This window comes from Peromyscus maniculatus, chromosome 19 (assembly GCF_049852395.1).
Source record: "Peromyscus maniculatus bairdii isolate BWxNUB_F1_BW_parent chromosome 19, HU_Pman_BW_mat_3.1, whole genome shotgun sequence".
In the NCBI taxonomy this organism is placed as follows: domain Eukaryota; kingdom Metazoa; phylum Chordata; class Mammalia; order Rodentia; family Cricetidae; genus Peromyscus; species Peromyscus maniculatus.
In genome coordinates, this window is record NC_134870.1 from 34,419,217 (window position 1) to 34,441,921 (window position 22,705).

Here is a 22,705-nt window from a genome sequence, read left to right on the forward strand (position 1 = left end):
TTTCACATGGCATTTAACTTAGGAAAAAAAAATAAAGCCTGTTGTGGGATATTTGTACACTGTGTAAAGATATATTGCTGTGACTGGTTTAATAAGGAGTTGAATGGTCAATAGCTAGGCAGAAGATAGAGACATGACTTCCAGGGAGAGGAAGGAAGAGAAGAAGGAATCAAGAAATGGGAGACATCAGGAGATATGGAGAGGAAACGGAGGTGCAAGATGGAAGAGAGGTAATGCCACATGATAGGGCATAGAGTTAATTTAAGTTATAAGAACTAGTTAGGAACAAGCCTAAGGGATAGGCTGAGCTTTTGTAATTAATAAGAAGTTTCCATGTTATTATTTGGGAGCTGACTGGTGGGAAAGAAAAAGACTTGTTACAAAAGCCTTTTGCCCTCCCAGTGATGTATATAGACTTTAGATTAGGGACTACTGTGGGCCAAGATGTGTAGGATGCACATCTCCGTCCAGTTGCTCTTTGAGTGACATTATGATGGCAATATAAAATCTGAAATAGGCTGTGAGAAGATAATTGTATCAAAGAAATAATAAGTTTCTTATAACAACTTTATAAATCAAGTTGTTACTTTTAAATGTGTTATTAAAGTTGTTATTGCTGCTGCTGCTGCTGCTGGTGGTGGCTGCGGCGGCAGTGGTGGCGGCACACACCTTTAATCCCAGCACTCTGGGAGGCAGAGGCAGGCGGATATCTGTGAGTTCAAGGCCAGCCTGGGCTAAAGAGTGAGTTCCAGGAAAGGCGCAAAGCTACACAGAGAAACCCTGTCTCGAAAACAAAACAAAACAAAAACAAAAAACAAAACAAAACAAAAATTTAAAGTTGTTATTTTAAATATAAGAGCCAGTCTTTAAACATTTACCGTCAGGTCAATAGAAACTCACCACTTGCTAAGATATCTTTGTTGCATCCCTTTGTACCACCCGTTCGCATCCATCCCTTGCTGAGGTATCTTTGCGCCTACTGGTTATCTATTCCAAGTTCCCTCTAATTTCTCAACACTGTACTCCCAAGTTGAGTGAGTTCCAGAGCAGCCCATTATCAAGGAACTTCTGTGATAATATTAAACAACTCTTAAATGGTTACTTTTAACACAAAGATGTCTGATATTTATCGGAAGAAATCTGATGAGTCCTTTGATTCCTTTCAAGTGTGTTATGAAATTGTCATAGTAGACCCTGAGTGAGTGCATCTGGAAGGCTCTTATAACTGACAATGTAAGGGATGCTGGTTATGCTCACCCTCCAGGAATCTTTCTTTTCTACAGTCCAGGCTCCATAGTTACTTCACCTTTGTCTTGATAAGCCTAGGTGTGAAACAAAAATGTCTACAAAAACATTCAGCATCAGCTCCTCTTCTTGTCTGTGGTACTGATGGAATCAGAGCGAAGGCACAAAATCTCAAGCCCAGATCTGAGGACTAGAAAGAAAACATCTTAAACTGTTCTCAGTCAGTGGTTCTGGGGTTAAAACTGGCTGGCTTGCACAGGGTAGTTTTAATTTGCATCGTATTTGTTAAGTGCAAGTGAGGATCTCCAAAACCAGTTAAGCAACTCTGGGGGGGGGGGGGACTGTCTAGCACCTGATTACCACACTCAAAGCAAAGCTTTAGTATAATTTATAAGGAAGGATATATATATTGGATAACAACTTGTATATCTAAAAAATGTCCCCAAAATATTACTTTATAGCAGTTATTCTTAGAAAATAAGGTTTGGTTAAAAAAAAAAAACTTAGACATGAAGTTATTTCTCAGAGTCTTGTTTGAGGAGTAGGGAACAACTTAATCATCCACAAACTCTATGTTAAGGGGTTTATTTCCCCATCTCACTGAATTCTATCTACAGCTCCTGAAGTAAGCTCTATAATCGTCTCCATTTTACTGAAGATAGCAGAGTTAAATGAGCTACCCGTCAAAGAAACGTGAGTCCAGCTCAGCCATGGTCGGTCTTTGAAACCCATGTACTTAACCATTATGCTAGGAGGTGAGTAGGGGAGGGTCACAATGGGATCGCCTCGGTGTCTTCTCTAAACCACCTGCCTCTAGATTCTGATTTGTCCTCATTGGGGTGAATGTTCTGTCAACTGAAAATCACAACTGTTGGGTTAGTGAGGATGTGATAAAATCCTTATGACTGTGGGACTGCAGAGTGTAGCCATACAATGTCACAGTTACTCAAAGTGTTACCGTTTCACCTGTCACAGCAATTGCCACACCACCTATACATACTCAGAAGAATGGGAAGCACAAAAAAAGCTTGCACATGAATGTCCACAACTACATTATTCAAAATAACCCCAAAGTTGACACAACACAAATGTCCATCGAGTGATGGACACACACACACACACACACACACACACACACACACACACACACACACACACACTCTGAAATAGTCCTTAGCAATAAAAAGCAGCGAAGTACTGGTACATGCTATGTCAAAGATGAAAATTAACAAAATTTCTTCTGTTGAAAGAAGCCAGACAAACAGATCTATTACTTTTGAAATGTTAATAGGCAGATTTGTAAGCAGAAAGTAGACTAGTGATTGTCAGGGGCTGTGGGTGGGATGCAGGGTCTGCTACTGGGTTCAGGAGTTCCTTTTAGGGTAGTGGAAATGTGCTTTCAAACACTAGGTTTTATGATGCGTAAGGGACATCTCAATAGAGCTGTCCCTAAAAGATGAATGACAAGCCATTGCCATCATCTCTGCTGACACTGCTGGTGAGTGTGTCGTGTCCTTCGGACTTAGTACAACATCTGACGGCAACGGCAGTTGTGAATGTTCTGCCAAGAAAATGGCAGAGAGCAAAGCAAGCTGCATGCACCCAGTTTTAGGTTAAAAAAGGTGAACATGACTTTTTTTATGTGGAGTCTGTGCAAGCTTCTTGCCCTGGTATTTTTGTCAAAAACAAACAAACAAACAACAAAACAAAACAAAAAACCTTTAGAATGTATCTCTTTTTTTTAATAAGAAAGAATAAAAACTAGATTAATTACATGAAGTATTTTGTAGGCCAAAGTCTTGTGTTACAGAAATGAGATCATTCTTTATTCAGGGAAGTCAGAAGAAACTGATATGAAAATGTGCACATTGATCAGTGTGTATACAATGCACTGAGCCTCAGAAAAGTGACACAAACATTTGTCATTAATTTAACAGCTGCCACATTGAAAAGTTAAGAAAAGCAGAAGGCATTCATTTTAATAATTGTTTTAGATGTTTAGTTTTATGAAAATAAAATTATTTTAATACAACATTCCAAAACACATAATTTCAACATGCAATCAATATAAAATGATTAACTACAAAGTTACCTTTCTTTTGTATCAATCTTTGAAAACTGGTTTATACTTAGAAATGTCTCAAAATTGGCTCTGGTTCTAGGGTTAAGTAACCAGATATGCCGGGGTTCCCCAAACTGAACAGCAGGGGTGCAGAGGAACCATTCCCAAAACGTTATTCCATTCACAAAAACATTTGAACACACATTCCCAAAATGTCATTCCATTCACAAAAACAGCATTTTGAACATATTCTCTCAGAAACAGCTATTCTACTAAGGATTGGAATTAGAATTTGATGACCCTCAAAACTATTTTAAGTCATACAAACAAAATGTGAAAATATATATGGTCATAAATATCTACATACAGATTATACAGAATAAACAGTTTAGATGCAATTTTCTTTCTTTCTAGAACTGCCAAACTGAATGGACAGAGTAACAAAAGACAAGAACTACAAAAGCACCTACATGGCATACCATAACCCATATTCATTCTCTGGCAGTTACCCCTCTAATAGGCCAACTGGCTGAACACCTGTGGCTTTAGTTTCAGCTGGGAAACAGAGCCAACCAGGCAGATGTTGGCCCAGAAAAGATTTTTTACGGTTGTTTATCTAGAATCTGTTACAGTGTAGGCATGCTTTCTGATACATGAGAACAGTCAGTACTTTTGAAGATTAGATTGGAGAGCAGAATTTGTAGCCACATGACCAATGGAAGGATCTCTTATGACACCTAGAATTTGGTGCTTCATTGCCTTTGAGACAAGTGTGGGAGGGGTTTAAGTATGGAGCAGCACACCCTCCTTTCCAGGGTAGTTTCCCTGCTCATTCCTGCCCACTATTCTTCTGAGTTGCCTGAATGTTAGCTCTGAGACTCATTTGCTGGTTCTTCCTCACCCCTTTGACGTGTAGAGGTCAGAGTCCTAGACCACTGGGGGATGTCTTTCTGTATGCTGTGAATGTGTGCTGCTCTCATTGGTTAATAAATAATCTGCTTTGGCCTATGGCAAGGCAGCTTAGAGGCAGGCAGGAAATCCAAGGAGAAAAAAAAGCAGAGTCTGGGGAGAAGCTGGAAGCCACCTCTAAGAGAAGCAAGATGTAAAAGTACCAGGAAGCCACAAAGCCACGTGGCAATGCATAGATTAATAGAAATGGGTTAATTTAAGACATAAGAGCTAGCAGGCAAGAGGCCTGCAATAGACCATACAGTTTATAAATAACGTAAGTCTCTGCATGTTTAATTGGGTTCAAGCAGCTGCAGGACTGTGGGTGAGAGAGATTTGTCTGGACTCCGGGGGCGGGGGGGGGGGGGGGAGGAGGGGGGTAGGCAGGAACAGAGAAAACTTACGGCTACACTGGACTTGACTATCCCCAGTCCTTCCCTCACTCCGTTAGCATCCACAAGACTATGTAGCTCCAGATTTGAACCTGGAGCATGGACCTCTTGCCTAAAGAATCTTAGCAGCTTGCTGGGCAGACATTTCCCTGGGTGCCTATGAGACATCTCCATCCTGAGTGGGGCCTGCCACGCCAGCTCCACTTCCTGTCACTGAATTCTTCTCTTCCCCGCATGCTTCCCATCAAATCTACCAGCTCTAACTTCAACATGTATTTGTAATTGACCAGTTCTCACCATCCCAGCTGCTATGCCATGCTGCCCATGCTGCTCTAGTTACCAAGTGTATTTCAGCACAAGCCACTCTCCAGGTCCTCCTGAAGCAGCTTACTTCACCCTCCACCATCACAGTGTTTATTAGGATTTTAGCTCCTCTCCTCTCCTCTCCTCTCCTCTCCTCTCCTCTCCTCTCCTCTCCTCTCCTCTCCTCTCCTCTCCTCTCCTCTCCTCTCCTCTCCTCCCCCCCCCCTCTCTCTCTCTGTTTGTGCACGTAAGTGCAGTGCTCACAGAGTTCAGAAGAAGGCATCAGAACCCCTTGAGAGTCACAGGACATTATGTGTGAGCCACCTGATATGGCTTCTGAGATACAAGCGCTTCACTGCTGAGCCTGTTAAAAGCCAAGGTTCATGTCCTTTGCCATAGTTTATACACTGCAGGAAAACCAGTCCTTTAGAATGGAAATCACTCCATGTCACTTTTCTGCCCAAAGCCTTTCATGGGTTCCTATGTGCTCACAACAAAAGCTTCTTGAGATGTTAAAAGGATTTGGCTCTGGCTATGGTTCTATTTTTTCCTTCCTCCATGTAGGACCACCAAATACTTCCAACTCCCACACTGACACAGGGACATCCTAATTGTTCACTGAGTATCACAGGGATAACCCTCTTACTGCAGAATCTTTGGATCTGATTTCCTCTCTGATCTCAAGTCCATCATCAGGCACTAGCATAACTCAGCAGTTTACTTCTTTGTGGAATCAACCTTTCTGGGGCATTTCCTTCTGTATAAATAAAGCCATACCCCATTCTCCACCAACTCTATCCCTGTGGTGTGATCGTTAAGTATACATGTTTGTCTTTGGTTACTACACAAGGAAAGTGTGGTTTTTAGGGAGTCAGGAATTCCTTATTCCCTATACTTAGCACCCAGAACAGTGATGATACTGTTAGTTACTCTAAGCAGTGGTTCTCAACCTGTGGGTATCTATCCCTTTGAGAGTCACATATCAGATATTCTGTACATTAGATATTTACATTCATAACAGTAGCAAAATTACAGGTATGAAGTAGCAATGAGATAATAATATGGTTGGGAGTCAACACAACAAGAAGAACTATATTAAAGGGTTGTAGTATTAGGAAGGTTGAGAACCACTGCTCTAAGGTGTCTTTTGCTTTATCTTTTGAGTATAGGTCTCATGTAGCTCAGGCTAGCCTCAAACTCACTATATAGTTGAAGTACCCTGGCTTTCTGATGCTCCAGCCCCACTTCCTCAGTGCTGGGATAACAGTCATTTCCTACCATGCCTGGTTTATGTAGTCCTGGGGATCTAACCCTGGGCAATGGTTATGATAGGCAAATAAACTCCAATGACAATTGAACTACATTCCAACCTTCTAATACATCCAACAGTGTGTGTTTTTAAAGAATGAATACTCTGGTGGTTTGAATAGAAATGGCCCTGACACACTCATGTGTTTGAATGCTTGGCTCATAGGGAGTGGTACTATTAGGAGGTGTGCTCTTGTTGGAGTAGGTTTGGCCTTGTTAGAGGAAGTGTGTCACTGTAAGGGAAGGCTCGGAAGTTTCAGATGCTTAAGTCCAGGCTCAGTGGCACCCAATTCTTTTCCTGCTACCTGTGGATCAAGATTGTAGGACTCTCAGCTCCTTCTCCAGCACCATATCTGCCTGCATGCTGCCATGATTCCTGCCATGATGATAATGGACTAAAGCTCTGAAACTGCAAGCCAGCCCCAATTGAATGTTTTCTTTTGTAAGAGTTGCCATGTGGTCAAGATAAGCTGTTACACATGTCAACAACATGTGTTTTAGTTTGGGGGACAGTCACAGGACACCTTAGGGTAGAACTAGCTACAGCAGAGTGACTACTTGATTTGTGCTAGGAGCTTTGGGTCACATGGTTTTCTTCTGTTCACTTGATTACGGAGTCCAGTTCTGTGACAATCATTAATACCTTAGTTGTGGCTATGGGGCCTGTGCAATGGTGCTCCATGGCAAGCCTGACCACCAGGTTTAGAAAAGCTCTGGTGGCGGGTCATACCCTATGCAGGTTGTCATAGCGGTAATAGGAGGGGGATACACACACTGAAAACAAGGGGAGCTTTGCCCGAGACACTTCCAGATCTTGCTCAATACAATTCTTCCTTGGTTGATCTTAATATGCACTTTCCCCTATAATGAGCTGTAACCGTGTGTATGACAGCATTCAGAGAGGTTTGCTAATTCTCCTGACAAAGCATTGAAATTGGGGTTAATTCGGGACCTCCTGTTTGTGGTTGGTGCCAGGAATTAGGGTAATCTTGAGGACAGTGCTTTCAAATTTTATGGCTCACCTAATTCTCAGTAGTGGGAAATAGTCTTTTGACAAAGTTCAAGTTGAAAGGTGGACTTACAGATAATTAGGTCTGACCCATCATCATTTTTTTTTTTTTTTTTGATAATGAAACTGAACCATAGAGAAGGGTAGAGACTTAGCCAGATTGCCTTGTCATTTAGTGTCTGGGCTGCAAGTAAAACCCCTGTTAGCCTGGCTTCCATGCTCCACTCCCAGGGTGCTCAACAACTTCCATTTGGGAATACACATCTTTTTCCTTAAGATGGTTAATAAAAGCTATTGAAGTTCCATTCGGTAGCTCAGAACACTGAGATTGGTCAGATGGAGACATTACCACTTTTTCAAAAGTTAGTGGGTTCTATTCATTTACCTACAAATATTATTTTATTTTATAGCTGACAAGTATTCCAAAGTGTATATGTACCACATTTTTATTATCCCTGAAATCATAAACATAGCAGTAACATTATATGAACTGAGCAGGTAGTATCTATATATTTACAAGTGCAGTGTGTGTGTGTGTGTGTGTGTGTGTGTGTGTGTGTGTATCACAACAATTAAAAAATAGAGGCCATGCATTTGAGCAGGGGGAGGGATGGAGAAGAGGCAGGGGAAGAGTTGGAGGAAGGAAAGGGGAAAATACTGCAATTATATTTTAATTAAATGTAAAAAAAATCACCCCCCCCCCAAGTCAGTAGATCCACTCTTAAACAAAACTACAAAATAATTGGTTTGTCTTGCCTGCCATTCTGCCCTGTTCTGGACCATGAGGGAATTGTAGAAGAGGAGTATCAGTCTCCCTGATCCACAGACAGAGAGGTCTCAACAGGAAATCTTTCTGTTTACTGGGAACTGACCCCAAACGCTGCCTCCCACACCTCCACAGTCTGTTATTTTCTCCACCTTAAGCAGAAAACTGCAGATCACAGGCAATTTTAGAGGCCATAGGATGGAACACATCACAAATTCTGCCCAGCATGTCGGAAACATGGCAAAGAGTTCAAGGTGTTACACAAGCCAGGTTGCTGTCCCAGCCGTGAGGACACTGGTGTGGCAAGTCACAGACGGGCGGAATTCACGAGTTATGTGGACCTTGAACTTGTAAGCAAGGTTGCGTATATTTTTAAACTCAATAAATATTTATGGAATAAATGCAGAAGGAAAATAATCATATTAAACATACCTCAAATGAGACCCTGTAATTTCCATTTGGCATCTGAGGGAGCCACAAGGACTGAACAGAAGATAAAGACGAAAGAGTATGAATTTACATCTAAAAAGTAGCTTAGGCTTTGAGCAATGACTTGAACGTTTGGGGATCAGAGACCTTTTTGGGAATCGAATGGAAGATTTAGACTCCTTCCCTGGGTGTGTGTGGTGGTGGGACCTGGGGTGGCAGAGCTTGAGTGCTTACTGCTTCCAAATGCTGACTCATTAGGTCTGTTGTTCACGGTAGAGAAGAACAACAGAAATGCCTGCAAGGCCAGGGGAAGGTGTGCTGGTGAGTGCAGGTTTGGAAGCATGCTGCCTGCTGGCCCCCATGTGCGCCTCAACGGGAGAAGCAAAAGGGGATATCACACAGACCACACTGGTAATGCCACATGGCTACATCTGAGCCTTTCCAAAGACAGGTGAGATATCACAGGCAAACCTAAAGGCATGGCTTTTGAGGGCCAGCATGGTTCTGAGTTCAGATCTTGGCTCTGATGTTTTCTAGCAGCATAACTGTGAGTGAGGTTTCTCATCATGTTGTCTTTTAATGTCGTTTGCAACATTATTAGCAGTAGTCACATCACAGAGTGCATGCACAGTCTAAAACAGCGCATGGCCTGTAATACATCCAGCAACACTGAGCACTTGGTACCGTATCATATCATATGTTGGGAACTGTGATTGCTCTGTGCCCTGTCACTGCGGACGTGGATGCTGGGTTCATTCACTTGTCCAGTTCTCCTCCTTGAATTGTCTTATTATTCTTGTTTTTATTTTTCCCAAGTTTGCTCAAAGCCATAGCTTCAGGACAAAGCAATGTGATGTTGATCATGTGAGTGGGCTTGTGGTGAAGGCAAATCTTCACCCACCACTAGACATGCATCACTTGCTTGCTAGGTACTTAGCACTAGCCTTTTAAGATACTGGCAAGGAGCTCCCACCTTGATCGGAGAACTATTGTTTCAAGTGTATGTTCAGGTGATGGACTCTCCACTGTGCAAAGATTTAGAGGCATTGACCCAAGCGAGGATAGCGTCAGCAGGTAAAATGAATGCCCAAAATACCAGTCCCAGGCTCTGAGATGGCTGCATAACAAATATGCAGGAGCCACTATAAAATCCCAAGGTTCTTTGTTCACAGAGCATCAGGGATTTCAAGACAGCAACAGCAGAGTGTGACGCCAAGCATGAGACATGTCTGTGTGTGTGAAGGACTTGTGTGACTGCATGTGCTGTAGACCATGGAGCTGGCCGTGCCTTGAAGGACTGGAGAACTCAGAGAGAGATTACTGTCTTTGGCACAATGACACTGTCCAGACTGCTGGCTAAACCGCTCCTATCCCTGTCTTTGTGTGCTCTCGTGTACTTTTCCTTCTAGTTTAAACATTTCTACTGCTCGAAGAAAACCTACATAAATCTTATTCTTCAAATCCCGGCTCAGCTCCAGCTTAGAGAAAACACGATAGACTGAAGAGCCCAGACTCAAAATTCAACGGGCAAGGGTCAGGCCTGCTTTCTACCTGCACTGAATACAGGCAATGCTCCTTCTTTCTCTGTACTGAGCCAGTGAGCAGCCGATTGGAAAACTCTCACAAAATTGGCAGGAGAATCACCAGGCTTCACAAATACAGGAGGAGCTTGAAACACTCATGTCCCACATTGACACAAAGCTTGAAAAAAAATTACTCTCAATAAAGTTTCCTTCGCTTTTGCAGGCTGCAACTAGGACTTACTGAATGCTCACTAACATACATGCGCTCTCTCTCTCTCTCTCTCTCTCTCTCTCTCTCTCTCTCTCTCACACACACACACACACACACACACACACACACACACACACACAGAGGAGAGAGAGAGACTTTAACAGCTCCTGTCCAACACAAACATGCACATGCAGACATGTCTATTCCCATGACAGTCTCCTAATTAGCTTTGGCTTATGTGAATCTGTTTTCTTCTTCTTTTATTTAACTTCTTCTGGTTCTGGAGTCTATCTTTATGAATCCCAGTTCACTCTCTTCACTAAATTAGCATTATCTTTCCAAATTACAGATCTGGTTTTCTGTCACTCTAATTTGAAACATTGCCTGTAACAGTTTCCTAAACCCAAAGACACACCATTATCAGTGTCTTTGTATAGGAAGAGGTACAAAATTTGAACCCCGAACCATACAACACAAAACAACCACCCACATGATCTTAGTTAAACTTTCTCTTGCTGTGAAAAAACACCGTGATCAGAAACAACTTAGAGAGGAAAGGGTTTATTCCATCTTATACTTCCAGGTCATGCTCCATCATGGAGGAAAGTCAGCACAGAAACCCAAGGCAGGAACCTGGACATGGGAACAGAAGCAGAGGCAGCAGAAGCTCCCTGCTTACTGGTATGCTTTCCAGGGCTTGCTCAGTTTGATTTCTTATACACCACATGACAATCTTCCCAGAGGTGGCAGTAGCCAAGGTGGTCTGGGTCTTTGTGCATCAATCATCAAGATGATGCTCTACCGACTTATCCACAGAACAATCTGGTGGAGACATTTTCTCAGTGGAGGTTCCTTCTTCTCAGATGACACAAGCCTATGTCAGGCTGACAGAAAACAAAACAAAACAAACAACAACCAGGATAGTGTGATGCAGCCTCTTCTGCTGGAGGTTTCCAATGCATGTCAAAAGATAGAACTCCTGTCATGAGGAAGTTAGTTCAGCTTTTTCTAAGTTGGAATTCCCTGTAAGAACTTGATTCTATTTACTTTCTACAGAGAAATACCACCAGTTGCAGGCCTGGAAGTTGTAAGGCTCCTGGGTGTGTCTTGTGAGCCTCTGTAACCAATCTCCTTCCCAGAACCTCTGACTTTTTATGCCGCCTCCTCCCCAAGTCTTATGCTCAAGAACCAGTGGACAATTTCTAGTTTCTTGAAGAACTTTGAGCCTTGCACTACCGTGCTCACTGTCAACAACATCTTCCTATCTCTCATCCCTTCATTTATTCCCTAGCAATGTGTCATTTGTCCCTTAAGGCCTTGACCAATCATTTTGTAAAAAACATCACACTGTCACTAACTGCTTCCTATCCTATTTACAACAGTTGATTACTTCTTTGGAATTTTGTATAGAAAATAATTATGATATTTGTTAATCAGTTTTGGGGTCACAGGTGCTCAGTAGTATATTGTAGTGTAGACAACCCTTCCAAAGGGCTAAAGTAGCTAATGCTTACTTGGAAAGAAATAAATCAGGTATTCATTTCTCTTGCTGTCTTTTGGGTGCTGTCCACTTTACCTTAGTTGTCCAGTCCAGAAGCTCAGTGAATATTCCTAACATTGCTCTTTCTCCATTCATATCCACAGTTGCAAAGACCCACCCAGCCCTTTGAAAAGGTCTACAACTGTCCACTCATGTAGCCAGTAACTCAGCTCAGCCTGCTGCCACTTTTTGGCATGTTTCCTCTTGTGGGCCCTTAGCACATTTTCCATTTTCCATGCATCATCTCCTAAAGTGTAAATCTGACTGCTCCTGTTACCTTCCAACAACCCCTAAACGCGTCCCATAACTCTTTGTAAAGGATAAATCCAAGGAACCGTAAGACAGTGCCACAGACCTGTAAGAGTTGCTGAGTGCTTTTCTATTCTCATTTCCATGAGTTAAGGTTTCATGGTCTACACTGGGAGCCTTGAGGAGCCCATGGGAGTTTCCCAGGATTGTTGAGCATTTGTGTGTATTTTATTTCTCTTGACATTCTCTTCTTATGGACAATTCTGAGCTTCTAAACACTGATGGAGGATGGTGTTCTTCTGCTGTGAGCTTATACATCTGGGTATCATCTCTTTTGTGAGTCCTTGGGTCAGCTCTGTGTCTTACTCATGGTTGGCTCTGTGCCCAACAAGGTACTAGCTACAGAACCAACATGGACTTGGTTTGAATGAATCATTTTGCATTTTTCTGTTGACTGAATCAAAGAATGAGTAAATAGATGAAAGAAAGAGACGCTGAAAAGGGCAACATGTGGATCACGAGAAAAGGGATTTCATGCTCAGTCCTGTCTCCCTTGCCTTTATCTCCTGTGTCAAAATACATCTTCCCTTCAGTCTCCGGAGTACTGTGAGTTCACTCCAAATGAGGGCCTTTGCATTTTCCTGAGTTTTCTTTTCTATTTCGCCCATAATGAAATCTGTCCTGTACTTCAGAGTCTTCATCCTTCCACAGGATTCTCACTAATAGAGACCACGCCAGCCTCTCTACAAGGCTTCTATCAACACCCTGTGTCCCTTTCTCTACTCCTGTTGTGGTCAGCAAGTGCTCACTGAATGACTGTACATGGTAAGGGCAGGAGAGAATCATGCTTGCCTCTTATTTATTATCTTACTACCAGGTCCCAGTGTCTTTGTATGGTTCCTGGCAAACCATCAAGCTTGTTCAATGGAGGCAAGAACTAAAAAACGATGTCTCACCAGCAATTTGGGCTTGTTTTTATACCGTGTACATAGTAGGGCTCACAAGGTGAAAGCTGTTTATTAAAATAAAACCTAGAATTTTCCTTTTCCTTGTTTGTAAACAGCCTTTAACTAATATGCTTGAAAGGAAATAAATCCATTCCTACAAACTTAGCGACATATGCAAATTTTCATGCCTCCTTGAAATACGTTTTTTAGCTCCTTTGAAATAAATGTTGTCAAAAGAATCCCATCTGCCAGGCTCCTGGACTCCACCTCATTAGGCAAACAAGTCACTATAGAGTCCTTGTCCACCACAGGAGAGCACAGGAGCGAGCGCTAAGGCATCCATCCCATAATGTGCCCTAATTGGGACACATTGGTTTGTCATGTCACAGCTTAGTCAGAGCTGCTTCAGTAGGTAATTATTAAAATGGAAAAGTGGAAAACAAACAGTCGCAAGGAGTTATGACTGACAATTGGGGCTAAACAATACTTGTGTTGGCCTGGAACAGTGTTTCATACTGATGGCTTCACAAAGGCAAAGGGGCTGGAATATTCAAAGAGCTATTCTAAAGCCTGTGGAGTCACACAGCATTTGATCTGTCTACAAAGCACCACATTTGTATATATATGTATTTGAGGAGAGGGCAGACCATGGCATCATAAAGTCTCCCTGCCCCCCTCATAATCACGTTGGCTGCCATGTGAAGGGAGTTTACCGAGCATGCCAAGGCATTGTGCTCACATCTTCATAGGCACATTACTGCTATCACTCACAGCTAACATCCAAGGAGATATTTCTGCTTATCACGGAGGCAACCAAACCTCTGCATTGCTCTCTTGCATGAAGAGTACAGCAGATCTGAGATTTCAGCCCAGGATTACTGGTCTTACTCTTGCAATGGTTCCCTTGTATTTCCTCATGGAAACACAAAAAGCCATGGCTAACCAAAGCAGGGTGTTGGGAAAGTGGATTAGGGGACTATGGGTGGGAATATGTTCATTGTATATTACATAGCTGTATGATAATGTCCTTATGCCAAACAGCACCATCTATAGGGATTATACACATTATACACATACCATGATTTACACATGGGAACATTATTAAAAGGAAAATGCAGACAATTTCTTTGGACAATAAAAATTTATTAATTAAAAGATGTATAATCAATGGAACATTCCACGCTTTAAAGGCAATGGAGAGAGTTGCTAATCCCTGAAAGCAGGGGGGCTCTATGAAATAGTGGGGAAAAGCAGGCAGAGGCTCAAACTATTGGGGAGGGTGGCTTTAAAATCTTTAAAAATTATTTTATTTCATGGGTATGAGTGTTTTATCTGCTTGTATGTTCATGCACCATGTGGATGTCTCGTGCCTGCTGCAGAGGCCAGAAGAAGGGGTTGGATTCCCTGGAACAGAACTTGCAGACAGTTATGAGTCACCACATGGGTACTGGAAATTGAATCAGGTCCTTTGAAAGAGCAGCCAGTGTTCTTTACTGCTGAGCCATTTCTCCATATCCAGAAGATTGATTTTTACTTTGAATTTTTCTTCTTACAAGATAGTAAAAAGAAATGTGTAGCCCTAGCTGTCCTGAAACTCCCTCAGTAGATCAGACTGGGTGTGAACTTTCAGAGATCCACCTGCCTCTGTCTCCTCGGTGCTGGGATTAAAGGCATGTACCATCACACAGAGGGCTTTTCCAGTTTGAAACAAGATTTCCACGATAAAGAAGCAGATGCTCTAAGAAAGTCTGGCTTAACCCTTTAAATTGTTATTGATGCTCCTTGATTTTGGATAACCCCTCCCCCCAAAAAATTACTGTCAAAATGTGAACTGCATGTATGTTTATTATCTCTTTACCTTCAAGCTCTCTTTAAAATAATAATGAAGGTATAAAGCAGATCTAATTCATAATGAAGTTAATGTGAGAAGGATCATTAATGCACCATGGATCTCATAAGCCAATGAGAGAAGAACAGTGGATGGATGATGATAGGGGAAGAGATAAGCCTATGAGGGTATTTACTTGCTTTGCCCAAGCCTGGAGATGCTTTAGTATGTAGTAATGTCTAAAATGATTCGAGGTGAGGGCTGAACGAGATGGGAGGGTAAAAGGGGGGATGCTAAAGTGATATCCATAGAGAGATGAGTTAATTGTCTGCCTTCTTAGTGTTCAGCTCTCTACATTCTACCCTGGGATGCTACAACAGAAGGTTCTTCCTTTAAATAAAAAATAAGTAGTCTAGAAAGGGTCAAGGTAATGAGTGTGGGGCTGGATTCTCCAGAGTGCATTTGAGCATTTAGAATTTCCAAAATACATTTCCAAGCCTCATTCTTTAATGGAACTATCCTGTAGATAAGCCCTATTGGTGTTCATTCAACCATTCTGAAAATTCATTCTCTCACATGACCTGGAGAAGTGAGATCATATTGTCAATTGAGTAAGCCCATAATGTGAAGAAAAACTAAGGAAAATAGACTTATTGACACTGGAAGAAACAAATATTATCAGGAGTATAAACAAACCCTTAATTCATCCATGCAGAAATATTTTAGAAGCCAATAAGCCTATAAATCAAGAAGAGGATGCTATAAAAATAACTACATGAATACTGGTGGTATGGCTCAGTGGGTAAAGGCACTTGCCGTGTAAACACGAAGATCAGAGTTTGATTCTCAGATCCCACAGTATGAGGAGAGTATGGACCTCCCAGAAGTTGTCCTCTAACTCCATACATGCACCATGTTATGTGTGTGCACTCAAACACATGCACACAAACACACATGTACACACTCACACAAACATACATGCATATAAACACACATGCACACACACATATACACAATTGATAAATACTACTACTACTACAGGAAAAAGTATATATTTGAAAAAATATGGTAAAGATGTGTGCTGTGTGAGCTGGCTGACATGAGTTTGATCTAAAGGTAGAGAGAGCCAAGCTCCACAAAGCTGTCTTCTGACCTCCACCTGTGTGCTGTGGCATGTCCATGTGCAGACACACACAACAGTCATGAAGATTTCAAATTTGAAAGCAGGAAAAAAGGAAAAATGCCCAGATGTATAAAATGACAACTAATCTATGAAATTAAAAGGCAATTATTAAAGATATATTCATTATCTATCATCTATCTATCTGTCAATGTATCTATGTGTCTATCTACCTACCATCTATCTATCTGTCTATCTGTCTATCTATCTATCTATCTATCTATCTATCTATCTATCTATCTATCTATGTGTCTATTTGTGTGTGGGGGGAGTAAGGGATGAAAAGGGGAATAATAAAGTGCTATCTATAAAGAGATGTTCTTCTTTCTCTATGTATATTTAAGTCTAAATATATACATACACACACATACACACATCTCAGAACAATAGCTTGTTACCCATACATAACCCTAGGGCACTGACAAGTGGAGTACAAGAGAATGAGTCCTCATGTCTACAAAATGCTTCCCAGAATAGATACAGTTTGTGTCTGGACATTGAGAGTAATGCAAGGTCCACTCACATCCTCCTTCCCATTCAGTGACCCTCGATTCCTTGTCATTCCAATGTAGACTCCTCCGTTGGACCAACGTATACAAATACAAATACACACACACACACACACACACACACACACACACACACACACACACACACACCCCTCAACTGAGAAGGAGAGTTGTCAAGAGTAAAGCGCCATCTTCTTTACTATTTAAAAAGATTCCCAACTACATAATCATTGAACATTTCTCCCATATTTATTACTTTTTAAAAATCCAAAGAGTTTCCTGGAAGAAAACAGATGTTGATTTTTGCTGCAGGCCGCAGGAATATATCGTGAGAACTCAACTGGTTATGGCAAAGTCACTACCTAGAAGAATCAGGGAATTCCTCCAGAGGAAGCCAAATCCCAAGGAGTTTTTGGTGTTACTTGGCTTGTTATATATCAGCTGTCTTCTGTTATGAAAATCATGTGTGCCTTCGTAGTTTTCCCAATTGACTTTTCCCTAAGAAGGGTTAACAGTGTAGACTGATCACTCTCTGGACAGACACATTCCAGGTATTTGGAGAACTGCCTCAGGAAAGGCTTTCTCTGGAATCAGATATCTACCCTAGCCACTTTCAAGGACTAGCAGTAATAACAGTCCACATGCAAGTCTCCTGATTTAAGACAAATTCCACAAGGAGACACCGCCTAGGTCAGGTGCATGTTCAGTAATAGCTTTACACAATTTAGCTTGGACTCTTCTTTCTTACAGCCTTACTAACTTTACAGACCTCTAACTCCTTATCTAACCACTTCTAGGAATATTTGATAACATTCTGCACTGACAGCTATGTTCAGCCAGAACCCCAGTTCAAGCCTCCCTGTAATTATCATCATTGGCAGCATCCGGCCAGGTCCATCCCCAGATGGAGGAAAGTACCTTATCAGAGATACCTCCGTACTCTCTAAGAACAGACTTAAGCATCCAGGCTACCTGTTTGAGAAGGCCTGGAGGATGTGCCAATTAAGCTTTACTTCCTCCTTTCCCAAACCTTACCTCTAGTTCCAGATCTCCCTTTAACTATCATCACCAGAGGCATCTAGCTGTACACAGGTTGCCTAGCGACAGAGCACATTTTTCCTCCACCCTGCAGAAAAACGGCAGATAGCTTGGACAGATAGGAGCCACAGGAAAAAAGAAGACAGTTTTATTTTCTCCCATTGACCTAGCAACTTATAGATTCTTAACATTTTCTACTAATCACATTTAAGACTATAGTTGAGCACATAAGATTCCCTCTTCTTAGATATTACCTGAATTTAGCCTTTAGTTAATTCATTTCCCCATTGGTCACTTCCCTTTGGGGTTGCAAATGATAATTAACGGTTATTGCTATGTGATTCTTATCACCCCTCCATTTGACCCTGGAAGCTTTATATACCAGGACTTCCAGGGCATGGAGGGATGGAGAAGAGAAAAGAGAATGGAAGAACTAGATGGGTAAGAACTTGAGAGGAACAAATTGAGATGGGGAGGAAGTAGATTGAAGGGCTAGAAGAGAGTACTAGAGGAACGAGATGGAAGATGAGGAAGAGTCAGATGGGAAAGTACTAGCTGGGTAAGAACAAGGTGAAAAGGACCTAGATGAGGCAGAATTAAGACTGAGAGAATTAAGATAGAACTTTAGAGGGAACAGTAGATAAACAGAGAGAAATCAGGTAAGAAAGGAGCTAGGCACGAGAACAGAACTGAAGCTGTGTATATGTGGATGTTATGCCAGAGGAATTAAAGCAAGTGGACTATAGAGCTCGGTGTACTGAGATTCTATTTCCTGAAAATAGTCCTCGCCATTAGCAGTTCTCTCTCCTGAGCCCCTGGGATGTATAATATTAAGGCTGGTCCCTCTAATATTATACAAGAGTTTTATGCCAATAATCATGAGACTGTCACTAGAACTTCCTTCTTAACCACACTGGTCCCTTAAAAACAATGAAGCAACAACTTGAAATGCCCAAGAGAGAATCACTTTCTGAGTAACCTGCCTAACAATTGTCTCACTAAATGACTGAGAACCCGAGGTTTCTCCAGTGTGCTCTCCCTTTACTCAGTGATTCACTGTAAACCCTAAAAGCCTGTTAAGGGAAGTGTTGTTTCCCGCTTCACAAGATCTGTTTCAAGTCAACCCTAAGAATAAAGGTGAGAAAGAAGCATCAGAGTCAGAAAGTGTGCATAGGCCAATCTTCTATTCTTCATCCAGACTGTGTCCCTGGCCTTGGAAACAAACAAAGGCTTTGCAGAGTGAAGGAGGTGCGGGAAGGATGCAGGGAGACTCATCCATCACAGGGACTCCAGGGCCAAGGGACACAGCAGGACCATGTATCACCGCATCATTGTTGCTACCTTGGCAACTCTCAGAAGTTAATGTTTCAGCAGCTGACATGAGTAAACACAGTTGAAGAGATTTCACAGATCAAGACAGAATCCTCTGAAAACAAAATCCAAATTTGAAGTTCTCATTGAATATCGTTGGCATGTTGGTGCCGACTGAAAATATCTATTCAAATGAACTCACACCAAAGTATAAACGCCACTATATTCCTGATGCTCTTTTTCATTTACTAATTTCCTGAATTCCATTTAGATACTCAAGACACAAATACAGTCATTCCTCAGAAGCTGGCTGCAGGACACACCACAGATCACAGATATCAAAATCTACAGATGTTCAAGTCCCTTATGTTCAATGACACATTTGTATGTCACACACACACACACACACACACACAAACACACACACACACCCTCCCACGCACTTTAAATTATCTCTAGGTTATTTATAACTAATGCAGGGGAAGTACCACACAGATGGCTGTTGTATTATACTATTTAGGGAGTGATGACAAGAAAAAATTCTGTACATGTTCAGTCTAGACTCAATACTTTCTGAACATTTTACATCTGTAATTGGTTGAATTCATGAGTAAAGAACTCCTAAGTTAGGAGGGCTACCCATACTTAACATGCTTGATGATCTAGGTGTCATGTCAACCATGTGCCTTCCCTGTCCTCAAGAAGTCTTGGTCTGTGAGGACAATGAACAGAGTCAGGTGGAAGACATGAACACAAGGAAAAGGAAGTTTACCTTGATATAATACTCATGAGCAAGCTCTCCCAGAAGACAATGCTTCATGATGTGGGGCATCTACACAAGGGGCTGGTGTGACATGGAGAATGGCAAGAAAAGAGAGCCCTAGTTCAATGCCCCTAAATGGGAGGAAGATGGCAGGGTTCAGGACTGGACACACCGGGCTGAAGTGAGGGGAAGGGTACCAGAGGAAACTGGAAAGGTGCACAGAGGATCAACATAGTAGCCTACTGGCTGAGGAGAGAAATTGGAACAACATTCCAAGTGTGATGGAGAGTCTCTGGAGAATTCACTTCTCAAGAGGGGTGTGAGTAGACAGACATATGTGCTTCTTTTATCTGCCCGAACTCACCATGTGTAAATTCCACAGACCCTCAGCATCACCGGACTCTCATTCTACCTTCCTGACTTTCCAAAGTTCTGGCTTTTCCCTCCTGGTAGTATTTATTGAGAATCTAGGCCATGAAAATACTCTGTGAGTCCCTATTGTGGTCAAATAACAAAATATTACTCTCTACAGTTTTTAATCCCCCTCCACACACATTCAAGCAGCAAGCTCACTCAGTGTAAAATCTCTCTCTAGTTCTGCCTAGTTCAGGCTTTTATTTCTGCTCATTTAGAATCAACAATGATGATGCTAGATCACTGCGATTACTGGCAATATTTACTACAATACTTCTAGCATAAACAGAGGTCTCCAGGCAGCAGGCTTTGCTCTATACTGTTTACATAACTGAACACATTTAATTGTCACACAAATCCTGAAGACTGGCTTTTGACATGGGATGGCACATTGCCTCTTTAAGTGTTCTTTTTGAAGGCTATTTTCCTCTGTCCTCTTTCCAATCCATCCTACTCATTTTATTGACAGGCTAATTGTCCCCACAACAACAGAAAATGTCCTTAAACCAAGTTGAAAGCCACCCAGTGCTCTAGAAGCAACCTCCCAATTTGCTATCCTCAAATCAATATATTTACAATCTCTTTATTGCAATAGTTCTCAAATGTGGTCAGGGCATTTCTGGGGATTCCTAAAAACCCCACAGGGGCTCCACAAATCAAAACTGCCTTCCTAACACTGAGGTGGTGTTTGCCTTTTGACTCACACCTTCTCTTGAGTGTACAGTAGTTTCCCACAACTGCACAGTGTGGAATATCAGAGCAAACTGAGTACAGAGCATCAGAACCTGGCTGCCTTCTATTAAACCAGACATTTAATAAATTTCCAAAAACAATATGAAGTAGTGCCACTTTCTTAATTTTTTGTTTAGAAAAATTATGAAAGGAGATCAAAGTTGGACCAAGTGACAGGAAGTAGGAATTTGAAGTCTTTATTTATTTATTTTAAGATTTATTTATTTATGTATGAGTGCTCTACCTGCATGTACACCTTTATGCCAGAAGAGGGCATTAGATTCCACTATAGATGGTTGTGAGCCACCATGTGGTTGCTAGGAATTAAACTCAGGGCCTCTGGAAGAGCAGCCAGTGCTTTTGACCACTAAGCCATCTCTCCAGCTCTGAATTTAGAGTCTCGAGACTGCAAACCCGCTGATAAGGCTGATAAGGCTGTTCAAGCTTAGTCTTACACTTGGCAGAGGAGTGGAAGAAACCACAGCTAGGCTGTGGAGAATTGCACAGTGACCATCGGAAGCAGTGCTTTAAGACCGAGTGCCTAGCCTAGAGGGACTGCAAGCTCTCTGGTGAAGCCTAGTGTCTAACCGATATGGCACCCAAATGACCGTAATAACAACAGTTCATAGAGAGGGGCTGCCCTTAGCACGAGATGGGATACATGGCTCATAGGACCAACAGATTCCTGAGAATAAAGGACTTCAAGGGATGGCAACAACTGGGAATACATTGGTGGATCCAAAGGTAGCAGACCTCAAAATGAGCACACTGTACTAGAGGTCATGTTAAGGCAGAACTATCATATATATATATATCACCGTACTCTTATATCGAGCCTGGAGCATGTGGAAGCATCACTGTGAAGGAAGGAATTGGATTTTAAGGTCTATCCTGATTCCAAGTTCAGGAAACGGCAGTGCTCAACATGTCATTCCGTCCCACGAGCAATTGTGATTACATAGTCAGGTAAATTATTAGTTTTTCCCCCCAATACATCTATTTTGGTAAAAGACTATGCAATTGTTTGTATGTGAATATGTATGAAGTGGGTTGGACCTAACTGCTTAACCAAACAATAGTTGAGACACCAAAAGCCTTGTAAGTTCTCTGTCATGCATCGTTCCCAAGTTGTTGTAGCTAAGGGGGTATAGAGGAGGACAAAGTCTAGAGGAGTCTGCTCATGGGCACAGACTGGGGAAGGGCTAGGGGCTCAGTATAAAGTCTGTGTTCCTGACCTCCTCGGTTCATGTATGAGCTGCCTCAGTAGCGCCTAGAGGCAGGCCCCAGTGAGAAGGCAGGTGGCCAAGAGGGGAAGAGAGTCTTTCTTTGGGGATAAGAGAGGGAAGCAGGAGACTATAGGAAGAAGCAGGGTGAGTGAGTGACTTTCCCTGCTTCTGACCACTCACTATTCCCAGAATGGAAGTTTACACAGGGAAGTAAGTGACTTTATTTGGGGTCCCATGAGACTGAAAAATTCCCCCACATTAAAACCAGGGAAAAGAGCAAGGGACTTGGAAGGCGACTGGATCTTGAATTCGATTCATTTGCTCAAAGAGTGTTCCTGAATTTTTATTCCAAACTCAGGACACTTCAAGGACTGACAGTGTGACCCTTTTCTCTGCCCTGATCAGGAAGCATTTCCCCACTGTTATGCACATATTACCATCCTCTTAAGGGGTCAGGAAAGCCCTTCATTTCAAAATCTGATTTATCCGCATCCATAATCTTCCTGTTAGCTGGACGCTCTGCATAATAACATGGCATGAAACATTCTTACCCATGCTTTCCAAAACATGGAAAGAAACCTCCAGAATAATGGACAGCATTAACCGTCTTAAGCAGGGACCCATTTGCAGATTAAATTTGCTGAGAGGGCAGCTTGCAGCTGCCACTGTGTTGCAAGCCTCACGTGTCACCTACTGTGACACATCTTGAGAAAAGCCAGGGTCTTTTCCAGTCTGCTGATTCTCCGTTTCAATTAGAATAGATTTAGAGTCC

At 42.0% G+C, this 22,705-nt stretch overlaps 1 protein-coding gene across 49 annotated transcripts in view; it reads right to left on the bottom strand.

The window, feature by feature from the left end:
- Ppp2r2b (protein phosphatase 2 regulatory subunit Bbeta) overlaps nucleotides 1-22,705 on the bottom strand; it is a 294,937-nt gene that overhangs the window by 258,458 nt on the left and 13,774 nt on the right. For 2 of the 49 annotated variants that reach the window (XM_076555135.1, XM_076555152.1), the window contains exon 3: nucleotides 1,258-1,322. The exons of the other annotated variants lie outside the window; for them this stretch is intronic. The gene's annotated coding sequence lies outside the window, so the exon portion shown is untranslated. The remainder of the gene's footprint in view (nucleotides 1-1,257; nucleotides 1,323-22,705) is intronic. 49 annotated transcript variants of the gene reach the window in all.